The sequence below is a fragment of the Octopus sinensis genome, linkage group LG20 (assembly GCF_006345805.1).
Source record: "Octopus sinensis linkage group LG20, ASM634580v1, whole genome shotgun sequence".
NCBI lineage: Eukaryota > Metazoa > Mollusca > Cephalopoda > Octopoda > Octopodidae > Octopus > Octopus sinensis.
Genome location: NC_043016.1, coordinates 5369281 through 5391929, shown reverse-complemented (window position 1 = coordinate 5391929; position 22649 = coordinate 5369281).

Here is a 22649-nt window from a genome sequence, read left to right as displayed (position 1 = left end):
TCTGTTTCCTCCCTTCAATTGACAGTTGTATGCTCAAAGTAAGCCCATTCACTCGGACCATACTCACTACTCTCATATACCATACTCGGATCATACACCACTCTCAAATTTTCTGAGAGACAGCACTTCCCTTTCGACCCTCACTTTTCTTTTTCAATGAAACTTGAAAACGTTGACGATGGCTTAGCTATAGATGACTATCTTCAGCTCTTTCAATCTGGTTCACCTTTCAATTTCTTTCGCTATAGCTACTATAGCTACTATAGCTTGTCCTTTCCGGCAAAGTGAAGACGCAGGATGATCTTCACAAAGTTCTCAGCAGTAGATGTGTACATCTTATGTTATACTTGTCCTACTGATCTATAGTATGCCCTATATAGTTAAAAACATATAAATTAGCGATAGAGGCAGTATTAATATCGAGAGGTAATATTTATAATCTCTTAAACATGGATGTTGTTTTAACAATGAGAGAAACTCTCTTTTTGGCTGTTGGTCAGGAATGCAATCTTGTTTATATTGCTAGTGGGGAAATAAATCCCTGCTACTCCAGCACCGATACCACCAGGTCACATGATTGCGACCTTGTTTGGTCTTATCACTGATGAACACTTGGCCGCTTGAAATAGCAGCGATATATATATATACATATATATATATATATAGATCGACAGTGCCAGAATAGGTACTGGTCACGTGATTAGGCAGTTAACTTCTTAAATATATGTACAGTAATGCCTTGATATACGAGTTAATGTGTTCCCGGACACGGCTTGTAAAGTGAAAACTCGTAAAGCAGAGTAATAATTTCCATATAGTAGCAATGATATGAATCGTAATTCGTTCCCTGAAAATATTTTACCTATAAAATTTATAATACGCATAAATAAATGGCAACAAAAACAACAGTAGAATGTAAAGAATATTTTGTGTAAAGTATAGAGATTGTGAGATTCATTTGCAATTCAAAATATTATTAAAATCATTTTCTGAATCACTTTCACTAGACTCATGTACACCATCACTTGTGGACGCGATCGCTGATTTACAAACACTCGTAGCCAGGCTTGTAGAATTCTTTTTAAAGAACACGTCTGGAGTTGTTTGCGTAGAAGAAACTTGTTTTCGTTCTCTATAAATTTCTCGGTAACACGCAGAAGCATTTGTTATGGTAGTAGAAACTTTTGCACTTCATTCAAAATATGGGTCTGTTGCTTGAAAAATACAGCTCGTAAACTCTTATACACACACACACACACACACACACACACACACACACACACACACACACACACACACACACACATATATATATATATATATATATATATATATATAAAGGAAATGAAGAAAATGCTGACAAAATAATTTAAGTAAGGGAGAGTGTATTTAATTAGGTGAAAGTTCTTTTTACCGGTTGCGCATTTGTTATGCTTATCAAAAGATATTTTTTTAAGAGAGATAGAGTTCCTTCTGATAGAATTTTTTCTCCAGATAGAGAAAAAAATCTATCAGAAAGGAACTCTATCTCTCTTAAAAAATATCTTTTGGTAAGCATAACAAATGCGCAACCGGTAAAAAGAACTTTCACCTAATTAAATACACTCTCCCTTACTTAAATTATTTTGTCAGCATTTTCTTCATTTCCTTTTTTTATACATATATATATTCTCCCTGTTTTTTCTGAGTACCTCTCTGTCAAGAGCGTAAAATATTTTCTCGCTTCCCGAGCGTTAAACTAATACAACTGTTTGTTGTTTACACACCCGTCTTTGCCGTTTGTATTCTTTTTGTAAATTCTCACTACACACGCACACACACACACACATGCACACACACACATACATACATATATATATATATATATATATATATACACACAGAATAAGCAACAAGAATGACTCCGGTAATTTGGTACGATCGTTTCGTACTACATCATTTAATTAAATGTTGTAAGTATTACAACATATTTAAGATGTTGAGTACTCATCAGCCAATTATAGAGGTTTTCCATTAATACAAAAGTTTTCAAATCAAGTGGCAACATTTTAGAGAAGGTAGATATATAGACAAAGATGTGGATTTAAATTTTAAGAACATTTGAGGTAGTAGAGTCCCTCAACTGACTGACTTAAATTTGGTTGTTCCAAACTGCTGTAAGGTTGTGAGAGTGAGGACTAAGATGAAGGAAGCAATAAAGATTTTCTGATTATAGAAATGGGGTAAAGGGGGTTACAGAGCTACATAAAAGGAATTCATATGGAAGACAGCAATTGTCACTACTAATTACCAATTACTACTATTTGATGAGAGAACTAGGTCAATGTCAAGTGGTCACAATCACATTCACAGAGAGTGCAAATTTGGAGAACCCTCCCCCCCCAAAAAAACAATCACTTATTACGAGTAGGCATAGTACTTATTAACTGGGGGAAAGCCTTATTAATCAGGTGAATCTATCTTGGGTCAAAATATATACTAAGAAAGATGGAAGAGGGAAAATCAAAGAAAGAAGATTTACATAGAATTTAGAGGAATGTGATATTATGAGGGGAAGTGATTTAGAAGAGTAAATTATTCAAATTTCCGCATAAATCTCTTGTATTTTCCTAACCACAAAAGGCAGCTGATTTCCATAACAGAACAAAACATTTCTTTGTGGTCGCACACAACGAAATCTGACTGGTTGTGTTTTAACTATCATGTACGTATTTCATGGATAGTGAGTTGATATTAATGAATTAAAAATAGGAACTATTGGGGATAAGATTTACTATCTGTGGATAAAAGTTAATTACTTGGATAAAAATGTCTTAGGTTAATTATATATTAACAAATGAGAGTGAGATAATCAGGATAGACCAAATAATTACCCTAGGGACATAGGATTAATACAACTTAGTATTGGAGAACATTATAAAAAGAATAATAATAATAATAATAATAATAATAATAATGATAATAATAATAATAATAATAATAATGATAATGATAATGATAATAATGATGATAATGATAATAATAATAATAATAATATATAATAATAATAATAATATATAATAATAATAATAATATGATAATGATAATGATAATGATAATAATATAATAATAATGATAATAATAATAATAATGATAATGATAATAATAATAATAATAATAATAATGATAATGATAATGATAATAATAATAATGATAATAATAATAAAAATGATGATGATGATGATAATAATAATAATAATAATGATAATGATAATAATGATAATAATAATGATAATAATAATAATGATAATGATAATGATAATAATAATAATAATAATAATAATAATAATAATAATAATGATAATAATAATGATAATAATAATGATAATAATAATAATAATAATAATGATAATAATAATGATAATAATAATGATAATAATAATAATAATGATAATGATAATGATAATGATATGATAATAATAATATAATAATAATAATAATAATAATAATGATAATGATAATGATAATGATAATAATAATAATAATAATAATGATAATGATAATAATGATAATAATAATGATAATAATAATAATGATTATGATAATAATGATAATGATAATGATAATAATAATAATGATAATAATAATAATAGTAATAATAATAATAATAATATAATAAAATAATAATAAAATAATAATAATAATAATAATAATAATAATAATAATAATAATGATAATAATGACTGCAAAAAAGAACGGGCAGAATCAAACTGAGAGGCGGTGGAGCCAGAAGCCCCTGCATGGACAATATATTCTCCGAAGCCAAAATGCTGATGTAGACCAAGCAACAACCCATCAGTGGCAGAAGAGTTCTGGATTGAAATCATAGACTGTAGGCTTCATACTGGCAGCATAAGATCAAAGCTTTCTTACCAGAAATTACCAAGCTAACGTTCTCCGAAACGGTACTGACCCTAAATGCAGATTCTGCGACACATTTGACGAAACAATAGACCACCTCGTTTCGGGATGTCCTGTGTTGACACCAGACGAATACAAAAATCGCCACGATAGGGTAGGACAGTATATACATTTGAAGATATGTAAACCCTACAAATTCGGCACTCTTGCTAACTGGTATGAACACCATCCTCAGCCAGTTGTTGAAGGTAAAAATGTCACCATCCTCTGGGATTTTCCAGTCAACACTGACAGAACGATCAAGGCTAATCGACCAGACATAATTGTTAAAGACAGGGAAGATAATACCAGCAGAGTAATAGAGGTAAGCGTCCCCACTGATAAAAATGTATCTGTAAAGGAATTTGACAAACTTAGTAAATATAAGGAACTGGAAATCGAAATACAAAAGATGTGGAATCTTAAAACAAAAACTCTTCCTGTTATTGTAGGTGCCCTAGGTATGATAAAAAAGGGATGTCAGAAACACCTAGACAATATCACTGGAGAACCATGTCTCAAGGAAATCCAAAAGATTGTGCTAACAAGAACTGCCCACATCCTTAGAAAAACCTATCAATGTAAATGTTTGTGTTTGTATTACATGGAGATATTTCTCTACTTCCCCTCCCCAAGCTTTCAGCTATATTTCAACAACTCTTAACCTTCACTTGCCCTAGGGCGCTGGGTGTGCCCCGGCAATTGATTGCATCAAACATGCAGATTAAAAGTAAATGACAGTAACAATAATAATAATAATAATGATAATGATAATGATAATGATAATAATAATAATAATAATAATAATAATAATAATAATAATATAATAATAATAACGATGATGATGATGATGATGATGATGATGATGATGATTATGATAATAATAATAATAATAATAATAATATAATAATAATAATAATAATAATATAATAATAATAATAATCTGCCAAGAAAAGAGGGAGGCCGTGGACTTTAACAACTGGCAATAACAATGAAGATTGCTACAATTGGCCTAGACACCTACCTGAAATAGTCTGAGGACTGGATGTTAAAACTTGTCTCAAAACATGAAAACAAGAAAGCATCATACTCAGTAACAAAACAGGCAAAGGAATATCTAAGTGAATTCCGAATACAACAAATTTCGGAATTAGAGATAGACATACAAGAAACAGGCACAGAAAAAGCTAAGCGCATGAAAACTCGTGCTAAATCTGCGGCCTTAGATATTCTGTATGATAAATGGCAAGAAAAACCTCTCTACGGCAAATACCCAAAGAGAGCGAATAATACAGATGTTGACAAAGCCCTGACCCATCAATGGCTAATGGCCTCTGGCTTAAAATCTGAAACAGAAGGGTTTATCATAGCAGCTCAAGATCAATGCCGACCAACAAGAAACTACCAGGCCAACATATTAAAGATCAGCAGCAGTCCAACGTGTCGTGTATGCTGGCAACAAAATGAAACCATTGATCATGTGGTCTCCAAGTGCAGTCTTCTAGCGCCTACAGAGTATCTCAACAGGCACGATAGAGCTGCACAATATATTCACTGGGTAATCTGCAAAAACCTGGATTTGCCCCATGAAAAAAACTGGTGGGAACACAAACCACCCCCAGTGCTTGAAAATGACCACATCTCACTCCTCTGGAACTTCACCATTCAAACTGACAGAAATATAGATGCAAATAGGCCAGACATCATATTGAAAGACTTCAGACAAAGAACATGCCTCCTCATTGATATGACTGTCCCAATCGATATAAACGTATCTGTCAAGACCTACCAAAAACTGAGCAAATATAAAGATCTTGAAACAGAAATCAGAAAAATGTGGAACCTGAAGACTAAAACAATACCTGTTGTCATAGGTGCCCTGGGAATGATAGCAAAAGGGGCTGATAGCTACCTAATTCAGATACCAGGAAACCCCAAAATGGCAGAAATTCAAAAGATAGTGCTCATGGGAACTGCTCATATCCTACGCAAAATACTTTCTATGTAATCTCAAGGTTTAAAACAAACATAATTTTTTAGACATCCACTAATACAACACAAAAAACAACCAAATATATGGCACACTAGGCAACAACGTGAACATCCTGTTGTCTCTTGAGGTCTCTGGGTGAGACTTGGAGCCAACTTGTACAAATATAAAGCAAAAGTCAAACATATAATAATAATAATAATAATATAATAATAATAATAATAATAATAATAATAATAATAATAATAATAATAATAATAATAATAATAATATAATAATAATAATAATAATAATATGATAATAATATTTATAATAATAATAATAATAATGATAATAATAATAATAATGATGATGATGATGATGATGATGATGATGGTGATGGTGGTGGTGAGGGTGGGGGGGGGTAGTTGTGATGGTGATGGTGATGGTGGTGGTGGTGGTGGTGGTGGTGGTGATGGTGATGGTGATGGTGATGGTGATGGTGATGGTGATGGTGATGATGATGATGATGAGATGATGATGATGATGATGATGATGATGATGATGATGAAGAAGAAGAAGAAGAAGAAGAAGAAGAAGAAGAAGAAGAAGAAGAAGAAGAAGAAGAAGAAAGAAGAAGAAGAAGAAGAGAAGAAGAAGAAAGCAAAGATAGTAAGGTACGACCAAAGAATGAAGGGTTATTCAGCAGAATAGGTTATTCAGAGTAGATCAGAAAAGATTCTATAAATAAATATATGGAGGGCGTACAGATGAAAAGTTGATACTAGATAACATTGAAAGTCAAGGGTTTTTAAGTGACATCTGGAGCAAAGGCAAAGAGCACAAGAAGGATGCTGAATGGTTGAAAGAACTGAAACAAACAGACGAAACTAGTCATTTCAGTTAAGGAAGTGAATCAGCAAAAAAATGAGCAACTGGAAGGCCCTGGGAGCAGATGGAGTTAAAGGCTACTAGATCAAAACATTTGTTGAATGTCATGCACGAATAGCTGCGCAACTCAACACCATTTAAATCCCGACCAAGTAACACCAGAGTGGTTGACATTGGGTAGGACAGTGCTGTGCCTGGAAAACATCGAAAAAAGCAATACGGTAGACAATTACAGGCCGATATCCTGTTTGCCACTTATGTGGAAATTATTAACTGGAATACTTGCAGAGTTAACGTACGGACATTTGGAAAAAATGGAGTCCTGCCACATGAGCAGAAGGGTTGCAAGCGTAAGTGCAGATGTACCGAGGATCAACTCCTGATAGACAAAACTGTACTTAAAGATTGCAAGAGGGGGTAAAGTAACTTAGCCATGTCATGGATCGACTATCGTAAGGTGTACGATATGATCCCACATTCTTGGATTACGGAGTGTATGAAGCTATTTGGTATTACATCCAATGTTGAGTGATTGCTTGGAGAAAGTATGGCGAATTGGAGGACGGACCTGACAGCATACGTAAGAAGTTTAGGGACAGTAACAAATCAGGAGGGGCATCTTCCAAGGGGACTGCCACTGAGCTTTGTACTGTGCTTGATACCACTAACACTGATTCTGAGGAAAGCAAAAGCTGAGTATGTATTCAAAAGCCGCTAACAAAGAGTCAACCATTTGTTATTCACGGACGACCTCAAACTTTATGGTAAGGATGAAGCCCAAGTCAGTTCCCTCGTTGATTCAGTGTATACCTTCAGTGCTGATACCAGAATGGAGTTCGGACTGAGAAAGTGTGATGTATTAGTCTTGAAGAGAAGCAAAATTAAATGTTTGGACGGGCTAACGATACCGTCGGGGGAGGTTATGAAGCAGATAGAAGAGACGGGCTATAAGTACTTGGGGATTTTGGAAATGGATAAATTGATGGAGAAAGAAATGACAGAAAAATTTAAGGAGGAGTACAGACTGAAACTGATCCTTAAGTCGAAATTAAACGGACGGAATAAGATTGAAGCTATGAAAACCTGGGCGGTTTCACTCCTTAGATATGGAGCAGGGGTAATCGCATGGACAGTAGACGAACTAAACAGCTTAGACAGAAAGACAAGGAAGTTGCTAACTAGATATGGGTCACACCGCCCAAAAATTGAGAGACAGACTGTATGTACCAAGAAAAAGAAGAGGACTTATTGCATGCGAACACAGCATTAGAGCAGAAAAAACAACATAGGATGGTATGTAATAAATGCCACAGAACGGCTATTATTAGAAGTAAGAAGATCAGGCTTGTGTAGGATGAAAGACTGCAAAGATAAAGCACTGTACAAGCAATTGAAAACAAATAAAACTGAAAACAGATGGGTAAAGTAAAGAATGTATGGTCAATTTCATAGGAATGTTGATGATAAGACAGACACAGAAAAAAGATGGCTGTGGATGACTAAAAGTGATTTAAAACCGAAAACGGAGGCTCTAATCTGTGCTGCCTAAGAACAAGCACTAAGAACAAACTACATAAAATACAGAATAGACAACACTTCATAAACTCATAAGTGCAGAATCTGTGGACAAAAGACAGTAAAACCGTATGGCATATTATCAGCCAATGTACGCCAATAGCCAAGAAGGAATATAGGAGACGCCACGTCAATATAGCCAGGCTTGTCCATTGGACACTTTGCAACAAGTATGGACTTGATAGAACAAAAAATTGGTACCCGAAGGCATTGCCGAAAATAGAAATGCAAAGATCCTATGGGATTTTATGATTCAGTGCGACCATGAGATTGAGAATAGGAAGCCCAGCAGAAAACAAGGTATGCGATAAGGAAGAAAGAAAAGTTGCAGATATGAGAAGTTAACTTGGGAAGTTAAGCAGCTGTGGTCGATGAAAAAGGTAGTAGTAATACCAATAATTGTCGGAGCCCTGGGAGAGTGAGCAAAAATCTCGAGAAGTACGTGGAACAAAATAGGGACTGCAATAAGGGTGGAGCACTTGCAGAAAACAGCACAGCTTGGAACCGCTCGAATACTCCGGAAGGTGCTCGGAAAATAAGAGGTGTTACTTTAGTTCACTGGTAGTGAATAGCTGACACTGTAGTACATCTCCAGCGTTAGACGCTGTGCAAAGGCAATAATAATAATAATGATGATGATGATGATAATGATGATGATGATGATGATGATGATGATGATGATGATGATGATGATGAAGATGATGAGGATGAGGATGATGATGATAATAATAATAATTAATAATAATAATAAAAATAATAACAACAACAAAAGGGCAAACGATTAAAAGTAACAACAACAACAACAAACACCAACACCAACAACAACAACAACAACAAACACCAACACCAACAACAACAACAGCAACAACAATAATAATGACAACATTAATAATAAACAATGGAATAACAACAACAGAAACGGCCTCTACCTCAACAAAACCGCAATAAAATAAAAATTTCATCTTCGTTGTTAGTGAATTTTCTGAGATTAATGCCTGTTGTTTGATCTCAACTATATTAACATTTGTTTAAACAAGCATTCCGATTAACGAACCATTTTTCGCTTTCCATTCTGTATCCCGCGCCATTAATGCTTAAAACCCATCATCACACATCTATATCATCATCATCGTCATCATCAACCACCACCACCACCACCACCACCACCACCATCATAATCATCATCACCATCACCATCACCACCACTATCATCACTATTGTCTTTGCCATCACTTTCACCACCACCACCATCACTATCACCATCATCATCTCCATGGCATCCTCATCGATAACTGACAACACGACATCGTCATAACTACCACCAAATCACGTCCGCCACCATCACCTAATAACTACGTCACTGTTAACTACCACCATTATTATTATCAACATCACAACCAGTTTCATCGTTGCAATCACCAACTTCACCATCCATACAGTGGTCTCAGCCATCACCATCACCACCGCCATCACTGTTAGCACCATCAGTTGAACAATTACCACAACCATTACCATCACTATCACCACGTAATCAAGGTTTATGGTTTAGCGTGTGGCGGTGGAGACATCTGGCGTTCTTGTCTCCCGGACCATATCCCTGTTCATCGCAATTGGGGCGATGTCTGTCAGCAAGTACGAGTTCAGTGAGTCTGAGTGTCTGTTTCAGCGTATCTCTCTCGCCATCCTCCGGGCAACGCCTTTTCCATTTTGTCTGCTGGGACCATATGGCGGTCTGAATTACAAGCTAACAACTACAACAAAAACTACAAAGTTTGGGTCATCTGGGATACCTGAGATGCTGTAACACTGTCTTAACAAAATCATAAAAGCATGACCTAGACTCCACAGGCTTCCCTTCCCAGATCGAGCTAGCGGAGTTACATCGAGAAGACGGTAAATGGTTGGACGTTATGACAATTTTTCCGTTCCGTGGCGGTAGGACCCTCATCTGAGTTGCAACATGCTAGGAGACCTTCTTCAGCGGCAACTTGCAGCATTTAGCTACCAGCCCAGACTCCGCTGCTCGTTAGGTTGAGAAAAGTAAACTGTCATGGTATATGTCGCTCTCCGACAGGTTTATGGTCGAGCCTGTGGCAGTAGAGACGTCTGGCGTTCTCAGCCTCCGGACCGAGAACGGGCCGCTATCGGGGCGGAAATGGCTGTTCGCCATCCTCAAGAGAAACGCTTTCTCCCTTTCGCCTGCTGGGACAATATAGTGATTATGCACAAGAAGATGCTACTAGCTATTAAAAACTCCTATGAAATAAAGATGAGGGGAAAATCTGAAGAGAAAATCATTTCTGACGCTTGTCTTGTGATTGCATTTTAGCATCCGCCATAAAGCCAAACATAGCAGATATTGTTTCAATAGCTTTTTGTAACGTTAATAATGTTTGAAGTGTTATATATTGTTGATTTTGTTTGATGTGTTATTGCGTATCATTATTAATGTTTTATGTATAGCTGATTGTGTTTGATATTTTGTTGTTGCAGTTATTATTATGTTGGTTTTGTTATTAAGTCGAATGATTTCTTTTCGTTTACGTGCCCGTTTCTTATTTGTTGAACGTTATTTATTATTGTAAACAATATTTCATGCATAATAAAGAACAGGGGAACATAAAATACATACTTAGTCGTACTTACTGGCAATTTCAATGACATCATTCTGTTGATCTTCGATTCTGCTATATATTGATAGATTATTTTCAACGATTACGCAATTCTCTTCTAGAAACCATCTTCTCATTCCACCCGGTATTGTATTTTTCATATAACTTAGATTTCGAAGTGGTAGTGGTGGCGATGGTTGTGGTAATTATGGTATTGATGATACCGTGGCAGTTTGCTTTTCTAAGCCTGACGAGTAACGGAGCCTGGACTGGTAGCTGAACACAGCAAGTTGCCACTGGAGAAGATGTCACAGTATGTGGCATCCCAGATGAGGGACTTACCGATACGAAACGGGAAAATTGTTGTTGTTTTCTTGTAATTCAGACTGCCTCATGGTCCCAGTAAGCAAAATAGAATTGGTGTTGTCCCAGTTGATGGCAAGAGAGATGCGCTGAAACAGCTACTCTGACTCACGGGGCTCGATAACAGCGAGGAGGGATCTGGTCCGAGGGCCAAGAACACCACAGGCTTGGCCATGAACCTGTCAGAGAGCGGCCGATATCTTGACAGTTTGTTTTTCTCACTTCGATAAGCAACGGGGCTTGGGATGGTAGTTGAACATGGCAAGCTGCCGCTGAAGAAGGTGGATGCAATCACTAAACGAGCGACAGAAACGATTTTCCTTTCAGAAGATTAATCATTAACCGACACAAATTTGCAAAAACTAAAAATAGTTTCGAGGTGTTATATAAGGTACTTAAACCAGAAATCTAAGCAATGGACCACCCTTGGGTACATCATCATCCCATTAAATGTGTTTATGAGGAGAAACATATTGAAAAACATCAATATATGTCAGAGTGACAAAGAAGCGGGGAAGTATCAGGTGGTCGTGAGATGTGCTAAAAGTAAAGTTAATCACCATAAATCACACAATTTTTCTTTATAATCGTATGAATTCTCGTGTGTTGAACACAAATTGGCAAAAGATTTCCGAAAATTCAAAAAATAAAACAATTACGATATGAGGTGCTTAAACCTGAATTCCGCCGAAACTAAAGGACATGCTAACCGGACCCTGACTCTCTGTACATTGGCAGAAGACGAAAGAGTTTCGGTGGAGTGTATTTGATCATAAATTTTATTCAGTGAGAGCAAACTTTGGGGCTGCATAACAATAATGGACTAAAAGTAAAGGATGGTGCCAAGCAACACACACACACACACCGACAGGCAGACATACATCAACTGTAACGAATGAAACTCAAGAAACTAAGGAAATGACAATTAAAATATAACAAGTCACAACAAAAACAAAAAATTCCTCTAGACCAGTTAATACATATCTAAACCCAGTCCCAATAAAATATATATCAATAACCAATCGTAACAAAACAATGGATTGCATTACATGTCAATAAATATTGACAAAATAAGAAACATATTTCAAGAAAGATGAGTGGCTCTATAGCAGTGCCGAAAGCTGCGTGAGAGTGAACGGGAATGACTCTGATTGGTTTCTCATCAACAGCGGGTTCAGACAGGGCTATGTAGCCGCTCCCGACCACTTCAACTGTGTCATCGCTTATCTGATGACCAAGGTCTGTGAACGAGTGCCAGGCGTTACCCTCGGGAATTACCACCTTCCCGACCTGGAGTATGCGGACGATACCACGCTATTCAGCAACTTTATTGACCAGCTCAGGGACGCACTAACCTTATACTGAGAAGAATCAGCAAAGTTTGTCCTTCAGGTGTGTTGGGCGTAGACCAAGCTGATGCATATCAGATATAGCCCGGATCCCCCTCCACATTGGCTCTCACGTCGTGGAGTTTGTCAGCTCCTTCATCAATATGTGCTCAACAGTCCACAACAATAGAAACATGACTCCGGATACCAACCTCTTGCACTGCTTCTCTATCTCCCTGAAGACAAAGCTATGCATCTTCGAGCAATGATCCTCTCCATTATCCTCCGTGGAACAGAAATGTGGCTCCTCTCGAAGACTCTGGCAAAGAGGATCGACGACTTCAATAGCAAAACCCTGAGAACCATCGAAAACACCAAAACTTTTCCAGTAAAGAACTACGTGCAGATAGGCAGGCACGGGACTACCAGTGATAGAGAGCACTGATGGACGTGGTCGGCTCTACGCATGACAACGTCTCTGGCACCACTAACTTGGGATGATCCTAGCCCTATCAATTAAGAGCATGAAACAAAGAAAAAAAGAAAAACAAACCAACGTAAAAAGCAAGATGAGTGGAGAGCAAAAAAAATGTAAGAAAAAAGAATAAAAAATATGAAAGTGACCATGACAAAACAATTTAACGTGGACCAATGGAAATATTGTCCAATTTTGACACAATAATAAGCAAATGTGTCCTTTCAGAAACAATATTTCCAATGAAATAACTCAAAACATCAAATAATTTGTTTTATTTCAATGAACATGCAACAAACTATTCTGCACTAATAACCATGAAATATACTCATATCGGCTTTTTGGTGCAAAATGCTCTCCTGTTTTTCTCGCTAGCGGAGAGTTAAATCCTCGTTACCTTCAGTGCCGAAATCACCAGCTCACGTGATTTCGACCTTCTTTGGTCTTGCCAATGATGGACAATTGACTGCTAGAGGCAGCAGCGACTCATCTCCCCGCCAGTGATATATAGATTGACAGCACCAAAATAGGTGCTGGTGCTGCGATGAGTCAGTTAGCTTGTTAAACACGCACGCACACTCACACACACACACACATACATTAGCAATAGAGACGTATTGATATAGAGAGGAGAAATATTAAAATAATCGGAAAAAAAAATGCTGGATCAAACAATTACGAAAATGCGGACGCCCCTTCAACTAAATTTTTATTTCAAACAAGCAGTTATTTAAAATTGCTTAATCAAAATAAGAATCTAAGTATAATATGGGTTGTTTGGCACCAAACCTACCATTCTTGGACATCGGTAGTATTGTTTATAAACAATACTAAAACAGGTTACCAAATTGCGCCATGTAAAAACGGAGGACTTCAATAAAGCAAGTTAAAGAGATGATAATACAAAATATCTTTACTCCAAGAATTATGAGACTTCTTTGAGGGGACTCTTTCTCTCTCCACTTCATATTTGATGTCTAGTCTTAACTTCGTTAATAAACTGAGGAAAGACGCAATAATGGTGCCAATTGCATGGCCGTGTGGTAAAACGTTTGCTTCCCAACCACATGGGTTTAGTCCCATAACGTGATACCTACTATAGCCTTGACAACCGGTGTTGGCATGTTTTACATCCCCGTAACTTAACGGTTCCGCAAAAGAGATTGATAAAATAAGTACCAAGCTTTAAAAATATAAAAAAAGTACTGGATCGATTCATTCGACTAAAAATTGTTCAAGGCGGTGCGCAGTCTAATGACTGAAACAAGTAAAAGATAAAAAATAATGGATAAACTTTTCTAGAGGGATGGCTTGAAATTATTTATTTGGGATATTTTCCAAGTTGAAAAACCAACTAAAAATTGCCAGTGACTTGAACCAATACATAATAATGAATATTTGGTGTGATGAATGTGTCGAAGTAGCTACAAGAGATAACGACATGTTCCTGCTCTCCAGCCATGCAAAAACAATCGTCGTGATCGAGCTCACAGTGCCCTGGGAGGAGAGACTCAATGTTTCCCAGTAGGTAAAGAAATCGAGATATCAGGACTTAGTTTACGCGGCCCTTGACAAATGCTGGTATGCAAGCCTCATTCCTCATTCCATCAACATCAGTATGCTATTTCCTGCTGATAATAGGTTTGGAAGCCAGACAACTGAAGAATTCTGGTGCATTGCAAATATCAGCTTTACTTGGAAGTGAATGCATAGTGCATAAAGTACTGACTGTCAATTTACATCACTATAATGGATACTGTGCGGCGTCTTCTCTCAAATTTTACTACAAACTTATAATAATTTCCTTATATTTTCTAAAACATTCTCTAGAGCAATACTTTGTGCAAAACCAAATATATGCTCCCTAGACATAACACCAAATACTTTGTCGTCTCTTGAGGTTTCTGGGTGAGACTTGTGAGTCAACTTGTACAAATACAAAGCAACTGTCAAGCATATATATATTTTTTATATAGCCAAGCCTATTCCCCATTTTTAGGAGTGGGTAGCCATTACACGACACACACCAGGTATTTCATTCATTTTCCAGCTCAAAGAGTTGTGCCCCGTTCTATGCTCAGATCAAGGTATAGAACGCAACCCCCAATATCGGCGGCGGGGTTTGACAGCATATACTGGCTTACTCCAGCTGCATCGAGCAACGTCAAATTCATTCATCCGTCCATAATCAATCTCCAAGCTTTAAATGATATTAACTTCATTAATAAGTAGTGGATAGAATGCAACAATGGTGCCAATTGTTTTTGCTGCGAAGGCGCAGGCATAGCTGTGCCGCATATGTCATAAATTGGACGAAATCATTGCCCATATCGCGAACGAATTCCTTAGACTTCCCCCAAATCACTACAAGTTGTGGCGACATGGTGAGGTAGTGAAAGCGCTACATTGGAAACTTTACAAAAAGTGGGGGCTAGAGAGAGGCAAGGCCTGGTATGAGCACAAACTGCAGATATCGGCGGAACAGGAGACCTGCAAAATCTTCTGTGATTTCCCATTCCAATCAAATCAGGTGCTTGAGCATAATAGACCGGACCAAGTAGTGTGGATCATGAGAACCACATGTGCTATATAATTGATATTGCATGCTTCTTTGACCCACGAATATTCTAGAAGGAAGGCTAAAAACTAGACGTATACAACTCTCTTAAATACGAAATAACCTGGCTATGGAAAATAAAGACTGTGAAAATAGTGCCAATCATTGTTGAGTCCTTGGAGACAGAATCAGAAGGCATCAAGAGGAATATAAAGGAAGTTGGAATAGAGTGTCCAGTAGAACTGTTATAAAAACTTTGCTTCCTTGGCACAGCCAGAATAACCAGGAGAGTATTAGACAGTTGAAAAGAACAGATAGCATGGTACTGTAGGATGCAGATAACCAGCCAATTACGCATGCAAGACTCCGGGAGTTAAAACAAGACCTGAGTTAAAAATAACAATAATAATTATTGTTACAGTAATAATCTAATACTTGAATAAGGTGATCAGAAGAAAAATAGACAAAGAACAACCCCAGCACTGGACTCGGAACAGAAAGTGATAGCATTTTTAACTGTAGCGCAAGATTAACGCCACCCTAACAGAAACAATCAAAAACACGGAATGAAGTAAAATAAAATAAGTGATTGCAGAATAGGAGGTGATTGGAAAGAAATAATAGATTATATTGTTTTTGGCAGTCTAGTCTTGACTAAAAAAGAATATCATAACAGAGACGTGAATATCATGAGACAATCTTATCAGCTCGCAACACACAGTCTGGTCTCTGTGACTGAGGAGGAGGTAACCACTCCGAAATGTCCGCATCTCACAGCCTGGATAGGGGGCGCTGCGAACTGATTTTGGTGTATCTACACCATTTGTCAACAGCGAGAAATTTTATGGGTAATAACCTTGTTAAAAGGAATATATACACATATATGATATATACACTGGAGGGTGTATCAGTACTATAAAAGGGCATCAGAAAAAAAGATTGTGTCGGCATGTCCCAGAAAAGGTCCCCGAAAATGATTAAAGCAACCACACTCTGGGATATGCCAATACATACATTTAGAGAAATCAAGGCCAGATATTGTTTTCAGTGACCACGATGAAAAATAGATATCGTCTAATCGACATATCGGTCTCATCAGAAGATAGTGTATTAACTTTTTTATTTAAAATTCATATTTACGAAACGTTTATACATCAATCCTATTAGTATATATATGTGTATCTTCGAGCATACATTTTGTATTTGTGCATACGTACACGAGAAAGAAAGCTGTTTGTGTTTCTGACAGTCTTTCATTCAGAAACTACAAAATGAACATTCACATAAACGGATATTTATCTATTTTGTATAGAAACCGGTCTGTGGGCGTAAGCCAGCAAAGAAAAGTTGATGATCTCCCTGTTCGAAGATTTATGGACGCAAGTTTATGCGTCATATAGCTAGCTAGAAACGATTGCCTCTCGGAGCTAATCAGCTGCAGCATTTGTCCTATTTCTCTGGACTGCCACGTTAGTTTGGCAATAAATAGTAATATGTATAATATTTATTTTGCGAAAAAGCGTTGAATTCTACATGAATCCATGACTGCTCAATTTTAACAACAAAAATGAACAACGACAGAAAACTGGAAGGGAATATTAAAGGCATAATTTGTTCCACTCTATCTTTATCCATCAGTGGAGGCATAACTGTGTTAATACAAATGTTCTCAAATGCAAAAACATGAAATTGAAAGACGCGAGATTTTGTTTTTCAATGCAAAACATCGAAGTTACACAGTATAAACATGGACATATTCCCTAACACACGCACACATACACACACGTACACACGCACATACATACACAGACACAAACAGACACACAGACAAACAAACAGACAGACAGACAGACACACTTCATCAAGGGATTCTCTCCAAAATTAAATGCTTGAAGGTGAAACGGTTAATTTGCATTTTTATTCCAAATGTGGCTCATCTCTACAAATGTTCAGGTATATGTGTGTGTAGCATTGGGATGTTCTACTTTGCGTATATATATATATATATATATATATATATATATATATATATATATATATATATATATATATATATATATATATATATATATATATATATATATATATATATTACTTCATTTTATTTAATTGTTAAAAAAATTTTAATTTGTAAATATACTAATGCTTTTTCATGCAGATCTACATTTCATCAAAAAATTCTCTCAAAAATTGAATGTTTGAAAGAGATATATTTTGTATTCTAAGAGAAAAAGAAAGAGGAAAAAAGAAAGAGGAGAAAAGAAAGAAAGAGAAAAGAGAAAAAAGAGGGGAAAAGAGACAGAAGGCAAAAAGACTTGCAGTGTTGACCACACCACACCTGTCTTTTTTGAAGAGGTAACTATCCTTAAACCCATTCCATTACACTGCTAAATGACTAAATAAATAATTGAATGGTGAATAGGAAGGTGTAACCTCCTTCTCTCTCCTTCTCTCTCCTTCTCTCTCTCTCTCTCTCTATCTATCAACCTACATACATACCTACATATCTACCTACATATCTACCTACATACCTAACTGCAGAACTTTATACATGCTCTCCTTCGGATGAGCGTTCTGGAAACTGTGTTTTGTAAGCGACAGACTACGCTGAAGAGTTTGCAGGTATTTACATTCGTAAATATCAACAAACGAAATCATGGTCCGTAGATAACGTTTTTTTTCTTATTTCGTATATTTTCATTTGTCTTGCTCATTTTTACATTCTGGCGTTTGTTGAAATTTTTCTTGAGAACACAATCTTGGTGGTAAGGCGATTTGACGTCTATCTTTAGCATATTGGGAATCCACTTTGGATTCCTCTTAATTTGTATGTAATATGATTTTAATCTTCGGATTTTTAAAATATGCTAAGTCACTGGATTTTTTTGATTAATATCAATTTCTACCCTCATTATTTAAGTTTATATATACATATATATATATATATATATATATATATATATATATATATATATATATATATATATAAATAATAAATATTAGGGAATAAATCCAAATTTACAGGGAAAAAATCAGATTTAGGATTAAATCCAATTTTATAGTAAAATATTATAAAATATTATTAGAAACAAAACTACTATTTTGCAAAACAAACAAGGAAAGACTTAATCAATACATAAAATTTTAATAAATAGTCAAAAAAACCGCCACTACAATTGTTTCTTGTCTTGATCGACAATCTTCAGGTGGACTTCCAATCTAAAATATCAATATTTTAAAATATAAAAATAATAATTTTAAAATAATTAAAGTATGAATGAAAAAATGTAAATATATAATCCATATATAACCTATATATAATCCATATATAATCAATATATAAACAATATATAAACTAAAATAAACCTATCAACAATTAAATATAAAATATAAAATATAAAATATAAAATATAAAACAAAACAAAAAAATAATAATAATATAATAATAAACTATATATACACCCATACACATATACCTAATTATATATAACCATATCTAACTACATATATGTGCGTGTGTATGTGTATATATATATATATATATATTCATATATCGTGACGTATATTTGCCATTTGAATATGGCTAACCCCTAAGGGTGGATGCTACTGTAGTTTGTAGCCCCAGGAAGACACCTCCTCCAGCTGGCTATAGACACACTTTCTGTGCCCTATCGGTATATGTGAAGGGAAGTCATCCTTCCTATATTTATATATATATATATATATATATAAATACATACATACATATATATATAGATAAATAGACAGAGAGATAGGAATACTGAGCGGTAAATAGGTAGACCCATATACCCATATATGAGGTATGATCAATAAGTATCCGGACTGCTACCATAGTAACCAAGCTAAAGCACGCAGAGTAAAGCCGGTTGGCATAGATTGACCTTGAACTCTGCTGTGCATGCGCACTAGGTTTTAACGTTCTAGTTCACTTTCGCTGTTTACAATAGTGCTTGGAAGGACTACTCTATAGCGTGTGATTATGACAGAAAGTTGTCGTGGCGATACGTACTCAGAGGCTTACGTAAAGTTGCAGAAAGTGTATGGAGAGAAGTGTATGAGCTGCACGCAAATGTACGAGTGGTTCAGATGTTTCAAAGATGGCTGAAAAATTCTGATATTTATGAACGTTCTCAGTGACCTACAGTCAGCAGAACTGAAAAAACTTCGCAGATGTGCGTGTAGCTGTGAGAGGAAAATCGTCGAATCACCATCCGTGAGTTATCAGAGGATGTGCAGATTAGTTACGGTTCAGTTCAGTCCGTAATCCCGGAAGATTTAGGTATGAGACGCGTGTCTGGCAAGTTAGTGCCAAAACTGCTTTCAGATGACCAAAATGTCACTTGGATTTCAGTTGCACAAGATCTCTCTGATTGTCTCGAGAACGATGAAAACTTTTTTTAAACTTTGTGTAGGCCTCTGAGCAGTTATTGCTAAGCTATTGGCAAAATTAGATGCAAATTCTCTGCTCAGCTTTCTCTGTCATTCTCAATGCGACGATCACACGCAACACGCGTTCCTTCCAAGAACTGCTGTAAACAGCGGAAGTGAGCTATAACGTTGAAACTTAATGCGCATGCACAGCATAATTTGAGGTCAATCTGTGCTAAGCGGCTTCACTCTGCGTACTTTAGCTTCATTACTACGACAATAGTCCGGATACTTATTGATCACGCCACATATACATACGTGTATATATATATATATATATATATATGGCGGTGCCCCAGCATGACGACTACCTTAGGGTTAAAATATATAAAAGAATAAAAGAATATATTTACAGTTATTTGTTTTTCTGTTAACAAACGAATAATGGACGACATTTTGTCTTACTTTTAGGGCATAGTTAAAGAAGGCAAGTTCATGACCATTTTCCAAGAACTAGAAACTGGTAAAAAGAAAGGAGGAAGTTATCTGCACACACAAGTTCTTGACTAGAATTTAAAAGAAAATGGACTTCCTGCAGTTTCCGTTTGCCAAATTCTACTTGAATCCTGTTTGATTCAAGTGGAATTTGATATTAGGCCATGATACAAGAAGTAATAGCCAAATTTATGTCAAGTCAAACCCTAAAGTTTAAATTAACGACTATTCATTTGATAAGGGCTTCAAATTTTGGCACAGAGCCAGCAGTTTTGGGGAAGGGGCTAAGTCGATTACATCGGGCTAAGTGATCAGCAGGTTCTTCTTTTAGTGACCCGAACAGATGAAAGAGTAAGTCGATCTCAGCAGAATTTGATCTACGTAAAATGCTAAGGATTTTGCCAGCTGGTTGCCTTTGGTTTCACATCTTTTCACAAGGCCAGCAAGTTCGGAGGAGAGAGTAAGTTGATTACATTGACTCCACTGATCAGCAGGTACTTATTTTATCGATCTCCGAAAGGGATAACAGGCAAAGTGTGCTCCGGCGCAATTTGAACTCAGAACGTAAAGACGAACGAAATGTTAGTAAGCATTTCGCCCGGCGTGATAACGCTCGCTGCCTAATATGCGTTTGATAATGTTCTGGATACAGTAATGATTGTATTGCACTATTTGAATTCCTACGACCATAGTTATGTTCACTCATAAAAAAAGCAGGGGTTTAAAGAACAATAACGTTTCTCATATCACATAAACAACAAAGGCGGCATGCCGGATAAAATGCTTATGCTGACATTTCGTCCGTCTTTACGTTCTGAGTTCAAATGACTCATCCTTTCGGGGTTGATAAAATAAGTATTAGTTGAGTATTGAAATCGATGATATCATCTAGTTCCAGGCCTTGTGTCTATAGTACAAAAAATATCACATTTACAACAAATTATCGATACAAGACGCTTGCACAAAGTGGTATGCAACGGAATCGAACCCAGAATGACACATATGTGAATCAATTTTCTTAATCACATGTCCAGATCGAACAAACATAAATAGCAGCAGAGAGAGGAGAGAGAGAGAGAGAGAGAGAGAGAGAGAGAGAGAGAGAGAGAGAGAGAGAGAGAGAGAGAGGGGGAGAGTGAGAGAAACCGTGTAAAGTAGGCAGGCAGAAATATACAGAGAAAGAGAGAGCGAGACAGAGAGAAAGAGAGAGAGGGAAAGAGTGAGAGAAAGAGAGAGCGAACGAGATAGAGAGCGCAAGAGTGAGAAAGACAGAGAACGTGTAAAAAATAACTGAAGCAGGCAGACAAAAATATGCAGAGAAAGAGCGAGAGAGAGAGAGAGAGAAGAGAAATTTCTGGAAGGTACGAAAATCATATGACCTTTTTAGTGTGAACAACTTGACTTTTTCTATAGGTAGAAAGTGAACCCACTCCGTTAATAAAAATATAAAATGTGAAATGAAACAATGTGTCAAAATAAGAAATTAAATAAATGCAAGAACCCGCACCTAATAAAAAATGGAAACTAAAAGAAATACAAAGAAAAAACGGTTATTTCTGAAGAAAGTTTTTCAATTGAGAGCAAGTTCAATATCCTTGTGCGTGTAATTGTTTCGTTGGCCAAATTTAATAAGAGATTTTCTCATAGTATCTAGAAGCAGATTTCACGAATGTCAGATTGGTATGTTCGCCCGACCAATACAAACTTTTAAGTTGCAGAATCACATCGAGCGTCTAATGTTCAAACGGATATTGTCGTTCTTTTCGTTGATATAAGCTTTGGCAACGAGACTTCCGGCAGCGAGATTTCCGGCAACGAGATTTCCGGTCAGGATTGAAATGTGCTGTCATTAATATCAAGAGAATTCACAGGGAAAATGAGAGAGCACACACGCGTTCTTTCTTTCTTTCTTTCTGTTCTTTTTTTTTTTTCTTTCTTTCTCCCTCTTTCTTTCTTTCTTTTTCTTTCTTCCTTCTTATTTCTTTATTTCTTCTTTCTTTCTTTCATTCTGTCTTATGTTTCTTTGTTTGTTTCTTTCTTTCTTCTTCTTTCTTTC